The following is an 11,573-nucleotide window of genomic DNA, read 5'->3' as shown; positions in this document are numbered from 1 at the left end:
AAGAGAGGGCTAGGGTTACATAGAGTCGGTTGCAATGGTAGGATATCTACATATCCGTATCGCCAAGCTTGCCTTCCACGCCAAGGAAAGTCCCTTCCGGACACGGGACGAAGTCTTCAATCTTGTATCTTCATAGTCCAGGAGTCCGGCCGAAGGTATAGTCCGGCTATCCGGACACCCCCTAATCCAGGACTCCCTCAACGTGCTCCTAGGTATAAAAAAATAATTCTAAAAAAGGCATAAAAATAATTGTGTCTTAAAAAAAGAAAGGTAAAAACATTTAAGAGGAAATAGATAGAGAGAAAGTGAGAAAAAGCTGTAACCTGGGCATTACATGAGGAAGGAGGGAGTGGTGCACATGCCAAGTTCACTGGGATGCCGTGTTTCACACTCCTCTGTCGTAACAGTGGAGACAATACCTTTCATAAAAAATAAACAATGAATACTCGTTGCTCGTCCTCTATATCGGAAAGAATATTTTCATTTGCCGACATGTGGGACGTCGACCATCCTGGTCCACCTGCCATGCACAAAATTATCCTGGTCTACCCCGGTCGTATCGCAGGCCCAACCTTTCCCACTGTAAGTTCGGACGAAGGAACCATCATGACTTCGTTGAATTCTGCTTCTTCAAGAAAACTTACTGTACCCACAATACTGCTACCACACGCAAAGACTGGACGACACTGTACCACGTCATATCACTGAAACCCACTAGGCCAAACTAGCCCGCCTAGGTCATCTATTTTGGAACGGAGGGAGTACGTCTCTGCACCGCTATGATTTTGTGTTGCACGTTCTCTGTACTTTTGCTACGATTTTCCTACCCTATGAACCAAATGAGGCTTAAATGTATGTCGACTATTGTCTGATCGATCGCTAAGCCTACAATTTTAGGAGCTAGGGCTATTGGTCGATCGATGAGGGATAAGTATAAGCGTACCACGAGCTCATCAGCCCCAACGTTTCTCTTCGGTGAGTGTTTTGCAAGTACTATAGCTCGCACAGTAGCTAGCCTACTAACACCAAGAATCATCAAACAAGCCCTGCTGATATGATAAACAGTTCAAACTTACATCTAAGCGTGCCATATATTACATCAAAAGCTGGTGAGGATACATCTGTTTCCATAACTCGGAGATGGTTCACATGATTCATCGCATGATTCACTATCAAACAAAAGTAGTAAGATCCGCCCACACAAGATAGTGCACTAGCCCTAAGATGGTTTGATAACACGCATCGTTCTGGTAACTAAATACAAGGCAATGCAAACTACCCTGAAGGATTAGCGCGACCAACTATTTCTTGTCATCGATCTCTCGGACAATGGCCACAGCACGGACAGCGATTTCTGGGGCGATGTCCACAGGACTGACCGCGACATCGAAATCAATCTCTGGGGCGATGTCCACAGGATGGACAGCGGCATCAAAATTGATCTCCGGGGTGATGCCAACAGGACGGGCGACGACATTGGAATCATCAAGGACGTCCACCGACACCTGCACAACCCTAACATATTAGCAAGCACATTGCAAATAATCAAAAACCACAACTATGGTAATAAGCCATTATTTTTTACCTTGTGCAGCTCACCGGGGGATCTCATCCCTCCGAGGGCCATCTCCTTGTCCCCGATGGGGGCCATCACCTTGCCAGGGGAATACTGCTTCTCAACGGTGACTATCTCCTCAAACTTGGTCTTGATCCTCACATAGGTGGCAATCAGAGTTCCTGGGGTAGGCACGGTGGGGCCCTTGCTGTTCTTCCAACTTCCTTTGAGGAGTTCGTCCGCCAACGTCCTCAACTCTTTGGCCAGTGCTTGTTTCTTGGAGTTCTTCATCTCCATGGGTTGGCCCGCCAACATGGTCAACTCGTTGGTCGGTGCTCGCTTCCTGGAAATCGCTGTCTCTAGTGGGTTGTCCGCCGGCAACTCTTTGCCTAGTGCTCCAGGATCCATCAATGAACTGACAAACAAAAAGCGGTCGAAAGGAAACCACAATTGCAATGAAAACGGGAAAAGAATAGGATGTGAGAATCGGTCGGTGCTTCGCAAAAGGAAGATTCTTGGAATGAAAATATAGCAACATAACTGATTCGCCCACCTTTCCTTCGTCGGTACAGAAGAAAAATGGCAGAAGTGAGTAGCCTGGAGTGAGGTTTTCTTCAAGAAAGGGAAGAAAGGGCTTGAACGAGCGTTCCAGTGAAATGATGGTTGCTTCGTCCAGTCCAACATGGAGGCCACCTTACCACTGCTGGTAAAGGTGTGGGTTTTGTGATATGACGGGTCATGCCGGCCACACCGGGGTGACAGGTGAGTCTCGACTGTAGCACCTCGCTGTGATTTGGTGGATGGCACGCGGGCCCGGATGCTTTGAAATGTCCCGCATGTAGATAGAGCGGCTAGTTATATAGGAGTGCTCAATATTGTGCACCGTGACCAAGGCGGAGAGGAAAATGAGAGAACTACGTAATTAATGCATGAGTTTAATTAGGGTAGTTTTGTAAAGTACGAGATACATTCCTCCAATCGCAAAATGCCTTGGTTCATGAGATTTGAGATTTGAGCCCTATAAATCGGAAGGGAGGGAGTACTGCACACGGCGTAGTCTAGTCACTTGTTGAATTCTCTAGAAAGGCAAATACTCCTTTCCGGTTTACAGGGCTATACTACTCCCTCCGTCTAGGTGTGTAAGTCATCTTACGAAAACCAAATAGTCCCAAAACACTTAGGCGCGGTGCATTAACTTCTACCTTGTTTCTTGTTTCTTGACATATCAACCAATAAGAGATGAGAGGTGTGCATGCTTTTAATGACTTGCAATGGCTAGTTCATTGCATGCAATGCTATTAATTAGCAAATAAACATTGGTGACCCCAGGAGGAAACGGTGCTAAGCGCGTGGACCTATGCAGAATGAGTATCAACCAATGGATAATGGAGTTTAATTGTTAAACAATAGCAATTTTGTCTCATGCAAGAGCCTGGCTAGTACTCCAAGGAACCGCACCACGCGAGCGTTCACAACGGCCACTTTCGGGTTGCGCTTTGCTCTTCGCCTCTTCGAGAAGACGAACAATGATGTTACTCCTACTTCTACAGTATCGAATCCACTGTTGCATGTCCATCCACCTCATGCGGGAGGGATAGCATGTAGCGAAAGCTTCTATTGACTGCTCCTGCCTTTGCATCTATGACAGGTGGGCCCAACAGGTGGTTGGCCCTCCTGTCATGCAGCCAAAGGCAGGTGCAGTTAAGGCACCGGAGCTCAGTCCGCGAGGGAGAGGGCATTGTAGTAATCAAATTTCTCGGTCTTGTACGAGTTGACGCGACACATCAAAGCACTGCACTCGATATAAGTCTTTTTACACATTTCAAATGGGCTACTTCGTATGTAGGAGTAGAAATATTCTGCTTCATATGTAGTCACTTGTTGCAATCTCTGAAAAGACTTATATTTGGAAACGAAGGGAGTGCAATGCATGCATGCATGCCGTGACTTTCCTTTTGATACTTTCATGTGTTGATTTGATGCACCTTGCCAAATTTTGACTATAGATTTAACTAACCAAATTTTCATGCATGTCACAAAAAATTACAGGGCTGTTTGGATTGTGACTATGTTTGTCTTATGTTGCCACATTATTTTTCCCACACTTGCCACACTTGCCTAACCTGAATTTCTCAAATTGTTAGACACACTTTGGCTTGCCTAAGGGAATCTTGCAACAATTTTTGTGTCTATGACATGTGGGGTTCACTGCTAATAAAACAATTCTTGTCCTATGTGTGGCTAATAAAAAGATTTATATTTAGGAACGGAGGGAGTAGAAAATATAAATAATAATGCATGTTGGGGCAACCCACGTTTCCGCTAATTTTAGCCGTGGGCTTGTTCACAATTTTTACGAGGGGGTGGCTGTTCATTTAATGGAGGGACTTGTAGTACCAGACTTGAATGATACAAAGTGCGACCTGGCACACCATAACACCACCTGGAACAAGCGGGCAGCTATCTCAAAAAACAATCAACAACTAAAAAAACCCGCGACCTGGCATGTAGTAGTACACAATTTTAAATGATTGTTTTGATGGAGCGAAAAAGGAAAACTACTCCACTACGTATATATAGGCCGGAGCCTCCGCGCTTGCTTGCTAGGGTTGCTCTATTCACACACTCTCATCCTCTCCAGATCTAAACAAGATAGGGGTAGTAACACTATCTTTCTCCCTTCAAAAAACACTGGCTTTCTATCCTCACCGCTGGTTACAGATCCAGACGTATCCCCCTCCGCCGGTGAAGGGGAGGAGGGGCAGCGTTTAGGCCGTCGTCGACAGCGAGGGAGGAGACCCACTGCCGATCGCACCATTATCTCTGGCCGAGCACCGGCGCGGGAGGTCCTCCGATCCCTTCGTCGTTGCCTGTGGGCGGATCCGGCCTCCCGTCGCCCATCTATCCACATCCCGACGACCTTCAGGTATATCTTCATTCGAAACCGCCTTAGCTCTACTTCCCCAGCTCGCTACGTCGCTGCATGTGCATCATTTTCTACCTCTCAGCCCCTCTCGATCGGATGGTCCAACGTCACATATTTTTTTCTTCTATTGTTAGAGGTAAAGCTACTTCATGGAGTCGAATCTTGTACTCCCTCCGTCCGAAAATACTTGTCACTGGAATGGATGTACCTAGATGTATCTTAGTTCTAGACACATCCATTTTGATGACAAGTAATTCCAGATGGAGGGAGTACTTGGTTCAAACAAGAAATAAAGTGGGGGTGGGGGGATTTAGTTTGTACATCGAACTTGGTACAAACAGGAAGGAAAGGGGGTGAAAGTAGTACAGACTGGTCATCCAACCGGTCTTTTGGTCGAAAAGGGAAATATAGGGGTAACGCTGTACACAATGGTATGACCAGGACTAGATTTGCTATCCACACATAGGAGTAGGTGCCCAGAAAGAACAAAAATGGGACCAACCTAGATATGTTTCTTGGATGTTTGTTTCTCGGGGCAACAAACTATGAATCACCACTTTATGCCCCTTTTTACGTACATGGTGCTGGACTGCTGGTGCATCCACTGTTCTTAATCTAATGTCCTTGGTAAAAATGAAGCCATGCCACTGTTATAAGCCATGAAAAGTTTAGCCAAATGTTTTTGCCTGTAATTGTTTGAGACTCTGACTGTTTCCTCTGTGCCTTTTTGTACAAACAGGGATATCCAATTCACCTGGTTGCTGTTGTGACCTTTTGGTGCACTGCACAAAACTCTTCTTAAAAGAAGTGACTTTTGTGCTGTTTAACTAGAATGTCAGAATGGAAAAGTTGGTTCATTTTGGTGGAACTGCACAAAGGGAGATCTGTGGTCCAATCCTCATCATCCATATTTGCGCCATAACCTTCCTTTAGGTAAGAATGATATTTAATGCATGTGTTCATCTCTATTTTCCGACTGCCATGAGAAAATAATGCTATTTTTTACTAGCACACTTGTACTCCCTCACTGACAAAACCAATTCTAAATTAGAAGGCCAATCATGTACTCGGTTTCACCAACTGGTGAGGAGAAAGAGAAACAGAGCATGAAGAGGAAGAAGAAGAAGAAGAATAAACAGTGCCAAGGCGATCTTGCTGAAGCCAGAGGCCTCAGTAGAGGCCATTCAAGGGCTCCGGTAATGACTACCTTACATGTGAGACGATCCTCCAGGGAGCCCTTCCACTTCTGCTGTCTCACTTAATTAATTAGGAGTACTTAAGTACCACTAATTTATTACTGCCTAATTTTCCTGTTGGAGTTAAACAAATCTTTAGTAGGACCCTATGCTGAATCATGTACGTGTGTATGTTTGTCTATGGAGGTGAATCATGTGGTGGAGCAGGGAGGGAATATTATTAGTGTCATGACATAATAGTGCTATTGTTTTGCATGTCAATTTATTGCCATTGGTTCAATGAGGCAATGTTTTGCGTATTGTCCATCATGAATTTGATGCTACTATTTGAGTAATATGCTAATGTCTTCCTATCCTTTCTCACTAAGCTAATGAAGATTTCACCTTGTTCCTACTTGTGCAAACAGGGATCATGTTGTGCCAATCATACATTTTAGTGGAACTACACAAGACAATACAATGAACTATATCCTAGCCAGTGCTTTAACTCTGCTGGAAGTTCTTGATAATCTTTCGATATAATCTCAGCACTAGTAAACAAGAGTGATTTCAACCATACATTTGAAGTGCACAAAAATATATACTATTGTGTGATTCCAGTGAGTGTTGTCGGTGTTCTGGGAACGGGGGTCCCCAGACTTGCCTGCCTGCGGCCTGCGGCTTGGCTCAAAGGGGGGCCCAACACGGCCCATCTTCACCAACGCAGACCCAAGACCCTCGCGAGGGGCCAAGCCTCGCGGGGCGGACGACGCAGAGCTTCCTCAGACACGGCCTCATCAGGCTGGCTCGCAAGGAGGCGGAGAGATCAAGGCGGGGTACCTCACGAGGTGCCCGTGACGCAAGCCATGACGACTCAGGGCGCCAGGCGGGTGCCAGCCCGCGTAGTGTCCTCCTTTCCTCTTTGGTGCAAAGGGGGGCAAGCGCAGCCGCGGAGTACCGAGGCATCAGGCAAAGGTTGGCATTTCGGTGCAACAAGACCAAGACCAGGAGGACTGCAAGACGGAGGTCATCGTGGAGCCCAAGACGGCGTCACCACCAGAGCTTTGTGCAGGCGAAGACTACTTTTGTCAGGATAGCTGGTACTAGCTGTCTCCTTTCAAATTAGCCCGCCATTGTTGGCTCCCTTCCCGCTCGATATTTGGGAAGAGGACCAGGGCCTCTATAAATAGGACCAGCCACCCACAGAGGGGGAAGGAGGTTTTGAAGAGAGGTTTTTTAGCGAAGGGTTTAGAGAAGGGGATCGAGATCCGAGAGAGAGAGAGAGAGAAGGGTGACTGAACTCCTCCCAGCAGTTCATCCTCCCAGCCAAGAACAGACCCTCGCGAGGCTGTTCTCCCTTGTATTGTTCATCATCATCATCCCAAGAGGCAATCCACCACACCACACACTGGAGTAGGGTATTACACCACAATGGTGGCCCGAACCAGTATAAACCCTGTGTCTCTTGTGTTGTTCTTTCCATAGCTTAGATCTTAGCGAGGCAGAGGAGTGCAGGTAGGTAGGAGGCAAAATCTCTGCGCGCACCCCAGTGTTTGAACCTCAAGGGTCTACCGGAACCCGAAATCCGACATTTGGAGCGCCAGGTAGGGGTGCGCCGGAATTCGTCTTCCACCACCCTGTTCTCCTCCGACCATCGCATCCATGTCTGACGCTCGTCGAGCCCGCGCAGAGCGCCGGGCCACCCTCGCTTCTCGCGTCGCCCAGACGGCCCCTGTCGGTGGGCGTCCTCGCCATTCCCCGTCACCTGCCATCAACGCCGCCACCGGCTCGGCGGGGGACAAGCAGCAAGCATCGTCTCAGCATCCGTCCGTGCGGCAAGACGGCCGCACCGCGACTCCCTCGCTCACCCTGGCTGGTTCTTCGTCCCGCACGCTCCGCGCACCCATGGAGGCTCGAGCTGCGCTCATCGCGCCAAACGAGCTCCTACGCTACTGTCCCGTCGACGACGTCTACGAAGAATGGCTCGACCGCATCGCCGAGCTTGTCCGCGCCGCAGGGGCTCTCCTGCGCCGCTCGCTCCGCTGCACCGCACCCTGCCTCGCGCGGGAGAAGAAGCTCCGGCGGCGCCCCGGCCGCCTCCTCCTCAGGAAGGCGCCATGGCTCCAAGGTGTGTGGTCCCTGGGCGGAACCCGCTCCGTCAGGTGCCAGCGCGGCAAGAGCAGAGCTGCCTAGAAGTCCCTCGCCCGCAAGAAGCTGCCCGGGCGCTCCCTGCTCCAGCACGTCGCGACCATCCTCCTGCTCCTGCGCGTCAAGACCCCGCGCTACTCTCAGCTGCAGCGCGTGGGGACGTGCAAGACCAAGCTCTCCGTCACCCAAGGCATCCCGTGGCCACAGCAGGCTGTCGCACCTTCACCACCAAGCTACGCAGCGTCGCATGGCCCGGCAAGTTCAAGCCAGACTTGCCTGCTCGCTACGACGGCACGGCCGACCCTGCGGAGTTCCTCCAGCTCTACGAGCTGGGCATCGAAGCTGCCAACGGAGACGAGAAGGTCATGGCGAACTGGTTTCCCATGGCGCTCAAGGACGGGGCCCGCACCTGGCTCCTGAACCTGGCTCCAGGCATGATCTCCTCCTGGGACGAGATGCGCACCCGCTTCATTGCCAACTTCCAAGGTACTCGCGACCGGCCACCCGCCTTGAGCGACATGCGCCGCATCAAGCAACAACCCAGGGAGACCCTGCAGAAGTACATCCAGCGCTTCAACAACGCACACCTCAAGATTCCCAAGGTGACTGAGGAGGCCATCATCTCAGCCTTCTCCGACAGCGTGCGCGATGTCAAGATGAAGGAGGAGCTGGCGATGCATGAAGACCTATGCACTTCCTTGGAGCTGTTCAACTTGGAAAACAAGTGCGCCAGGGCTGAGGAAGGGCATCTCTCCCTCCTCGAGCTGCCTGCCGCAGACCCGGAAGAGAAGAAGCCCAAGGCCAAGGATGTGAAGCGCAAGGGGGCTGCCGTGCTCGCGGCAGAACCAGACACCAAGCGGGGCAGAGATCAGCCCGAACCTTCCAAGGGCAGCCGGTACTGTGTGTACCACGACCTCCACACCCACAACACCAACGAATGTCAAGAACTCCGAGCCGTGCGAGAAGGAAGGATCGGTCGTCGCCCCGACCGCAGTGACCGGGGCTACGGACGAGGAGGAGGAAGGAACGCAGGACACTGGGAAGACCGTGGCCCGCGCCAGGGGTGGCGCGATCAACCTCGTGAGGATCACTGGCAAGACCCGCCTCGCGAGGGAGACTGGAGGGATCAGCCTCGCGAGGATCGCCCGCGAGGCAACGCAGGCCTCCCTCCGCTGCCGCCGCAGCCAAGGAGAAACGAGGACCGCCACCAGGACGAGGGGGCTAGGGGCTTCCAGGAGCCGCGCGCGATCGCCTACATCCTGGGCGGGGCTCAAGCCCCAGCCTCTCAATGCATCTTCAAGCAGTTCACCCGCGAAGTGAATGCAGTCCTCCCCAGGCTCGAAGCCACGCGCCCTCTCAGGTGGTCGGCGTGCGCCATCACGTTCAGCTCAGCAGATCAGCTCAAGTGTGCGGCTATGGCCGGAGTCCTCCCGATGCTTTGTTCCCCAATCATCAGCAACGTGGTGGTCACCAAGACCCTCATCGATGGCAGGGCAGGGCTCAACGTCCTGTCCGTGGAAACATTCAACAATCTCCAAGTGCCCTACAGCCAACTTCAGCCAACCAAGCCATTCTCCAGAATCACCGACGGCTCCACGGTCCCGATTGGGCAGGTCCGCCTCCCTGTCACCTTCGGGGCATGCGACAACTACCGCACCGAGCTCATCGACTTCGATGTCGCTCACATTCGCCTACCGTACAACGCCATCCTTGGGTACCCAGCGCTGGCCAAGTTCATGGTCGTAACTCACCACGGCTACAACGTCCTCAAGATGCCAGGAAGTGGCGGAGTCATCACGGTGCCCTGTGAAGAGAAGGACGCGGTGTGTTCCCTGGAACGAGCCTTTCAGGCCGCATCACTGGAAGACCCGGATCGCGGAAGCAGGAGGCTTCCCGAGACCGCCCCCAAGAAGAAGAAGACATCGTCCGGCCCAGCCCCTCTGGGCCCGTGCCTGTCCAGGGGGAACCTCCTTCCATCGCATAGGAAAGTGTGCCTGGCGCCCTCCTCAGGCAGGGCTCGGGGGCTCTCCCCTGGAGGGCCACCGACCTAGCTAGGGTCACGAGGGAGGCGCTTGGGCACCACATGGAGGCGTGTTTCGAAGCACGTTTCCCTCAAGAAGGAGCAAGGCAAGGAAAGCCAGACCCTCAGGAGTTCGTTAGCAAGGCCATTCAGGAGCTACAGGAGTCAAGAGTCATGAAAGGCGGCCGCCGCCTACCAGCATTGGCTCCCCATCCAGGCGAGGATGGTGAGCTGCGCGTCTGCATCGACATACCAGGGCTCAACCGAGTCGCCTCTGTGGAGCGCCTCTGGCCCTCGTGAGTGGGGCGCTGCGGAGGTCCACCCCACAGCTACGTTTGCATGCCTTACGGCTTGCCGAACGCGGTTGCCACGCACCAGCACCTCATGAGGGGCACCATGGAGGCACAAGAGGCCAGGCGTTCCGCAGCCCTGGCGGAGATGGAGATGGTCCGCGAGGAGCCGCCAGCGCCTCCGGAGCCTCCCGAGGCCCCTGGGCCTGGGGGCTCGTGAGGATCGGCTTCCGCAGCCCACCGAGTTTGCTACACCAACACCCCTTTGTCCTCGACGTCATCAGGTGACATCTTTCAAGTTTCACTTCCAGCTGGGAGCACCCCAGGGCTGCATTATTCCCAGGCCGCGTGGGTCCGTCCCTGCGGCATGTATCCATGTCATTTCATGCTGTTAGCTTACCTTGTTGGGGGCGCCCCTCGGGCTGCATCATCCCCAAGTCGCTCGGGCCAGACCCAGTGATGTCCGCCTTCCCAGCATCTATTTAAATGAATCCACTCCTCCGCGGCTAATGTGCTTGACCTAGTTGCCTGCTCAACTGACGGAACTGCTCCCAAACAGCACGACGCTTGCGCATGGGTCCATCCCTGCAACGCTGCCAAACCTGAATGGCTGAGCTCTGGCCGCGGCAGCCCTGCATAGCGCCACCTCGTCAAGCCTTCAGTGCCTCGTTACCCCTCGGAAGCAACCAACGGCTGACTGTCAATGGTCATGGCAATCCCCTCGTTTTCTCTATGATGGATCTACAGGACCTCCTGAAGGAGCTGCGTTAGGCGAGGCCCTTGCGGTGTTCCCTTCACTCTCGTCCGCGCGAACCGCTTGCACGTTAAAGGGGGGCGCCTGAGCATCGCGACTCAGGGCTCCTACTGGCTCTCCAGCCCTCACCCTCTGGCCTTGTCCACGGCATCGCGACCTGGCATACCAGCGACGGCTCAGACTCGCTCGAGGGCCAGGACCCGAGAACGTAGAGCAGAAAGGGGAGCAAGGGCGAGAGGGGAGGGGCACACGAGGACCTCGCCGAGCAACCTCGCGCCTGCCGATGCACGGACCCAGCGACACACCAGAGAGCGGCCCCTGATTCTCGAGATAAGTCACCACCTGGAAGCGCCAGTTACCATGGCATCATCCCCGCACCTAATGCAATCCCGTGTTAGCGACGCCGCTCTCCTTTCTCACCGAACGACGGCTGCTTGAGCGCCAAAGGGGACCTCCTGAGCATCGCGACTCAGGGGCTCTTACCGGACTCCGGGTCGCTCACCTCCTGGCCTTGACCACGGCATCGCGACCTGGCATACCAGCGACGGCTGAAGCTGCCTTGGGACTGGGACCTATCGGCACAGAGCACCAAGCCCTCGTGAGGTTCAAAAGGGAGGACTGAGCTAAGACAGAATGAGCAACTCGCACAATTCTACGACAAGGGTTATATTAACAAAACAGGATCACAGGCACCTTACAAGCCCC

The sequence above is a fragment of the Triticum dicoccoides genome, chromosome 3A (assembly GCF_002162155.2).
Source record: "Triticum dicoccoides isolate Atlit2015 ecotype Zavitan chromosome 3A, WEW_v2.0, whole genome shotgun sequence".
In the NCBI taxonomy this organism is placed as follows: domain Eukaryota; kingdom Viridiplantae; phylum Streptophyta; class Magnoliopsida; order Poales; family Poaceae; genus Triticum; species Triticum dicoccoides.
This window is presented reverse-complemented; position numbering follows the sequence as displayed.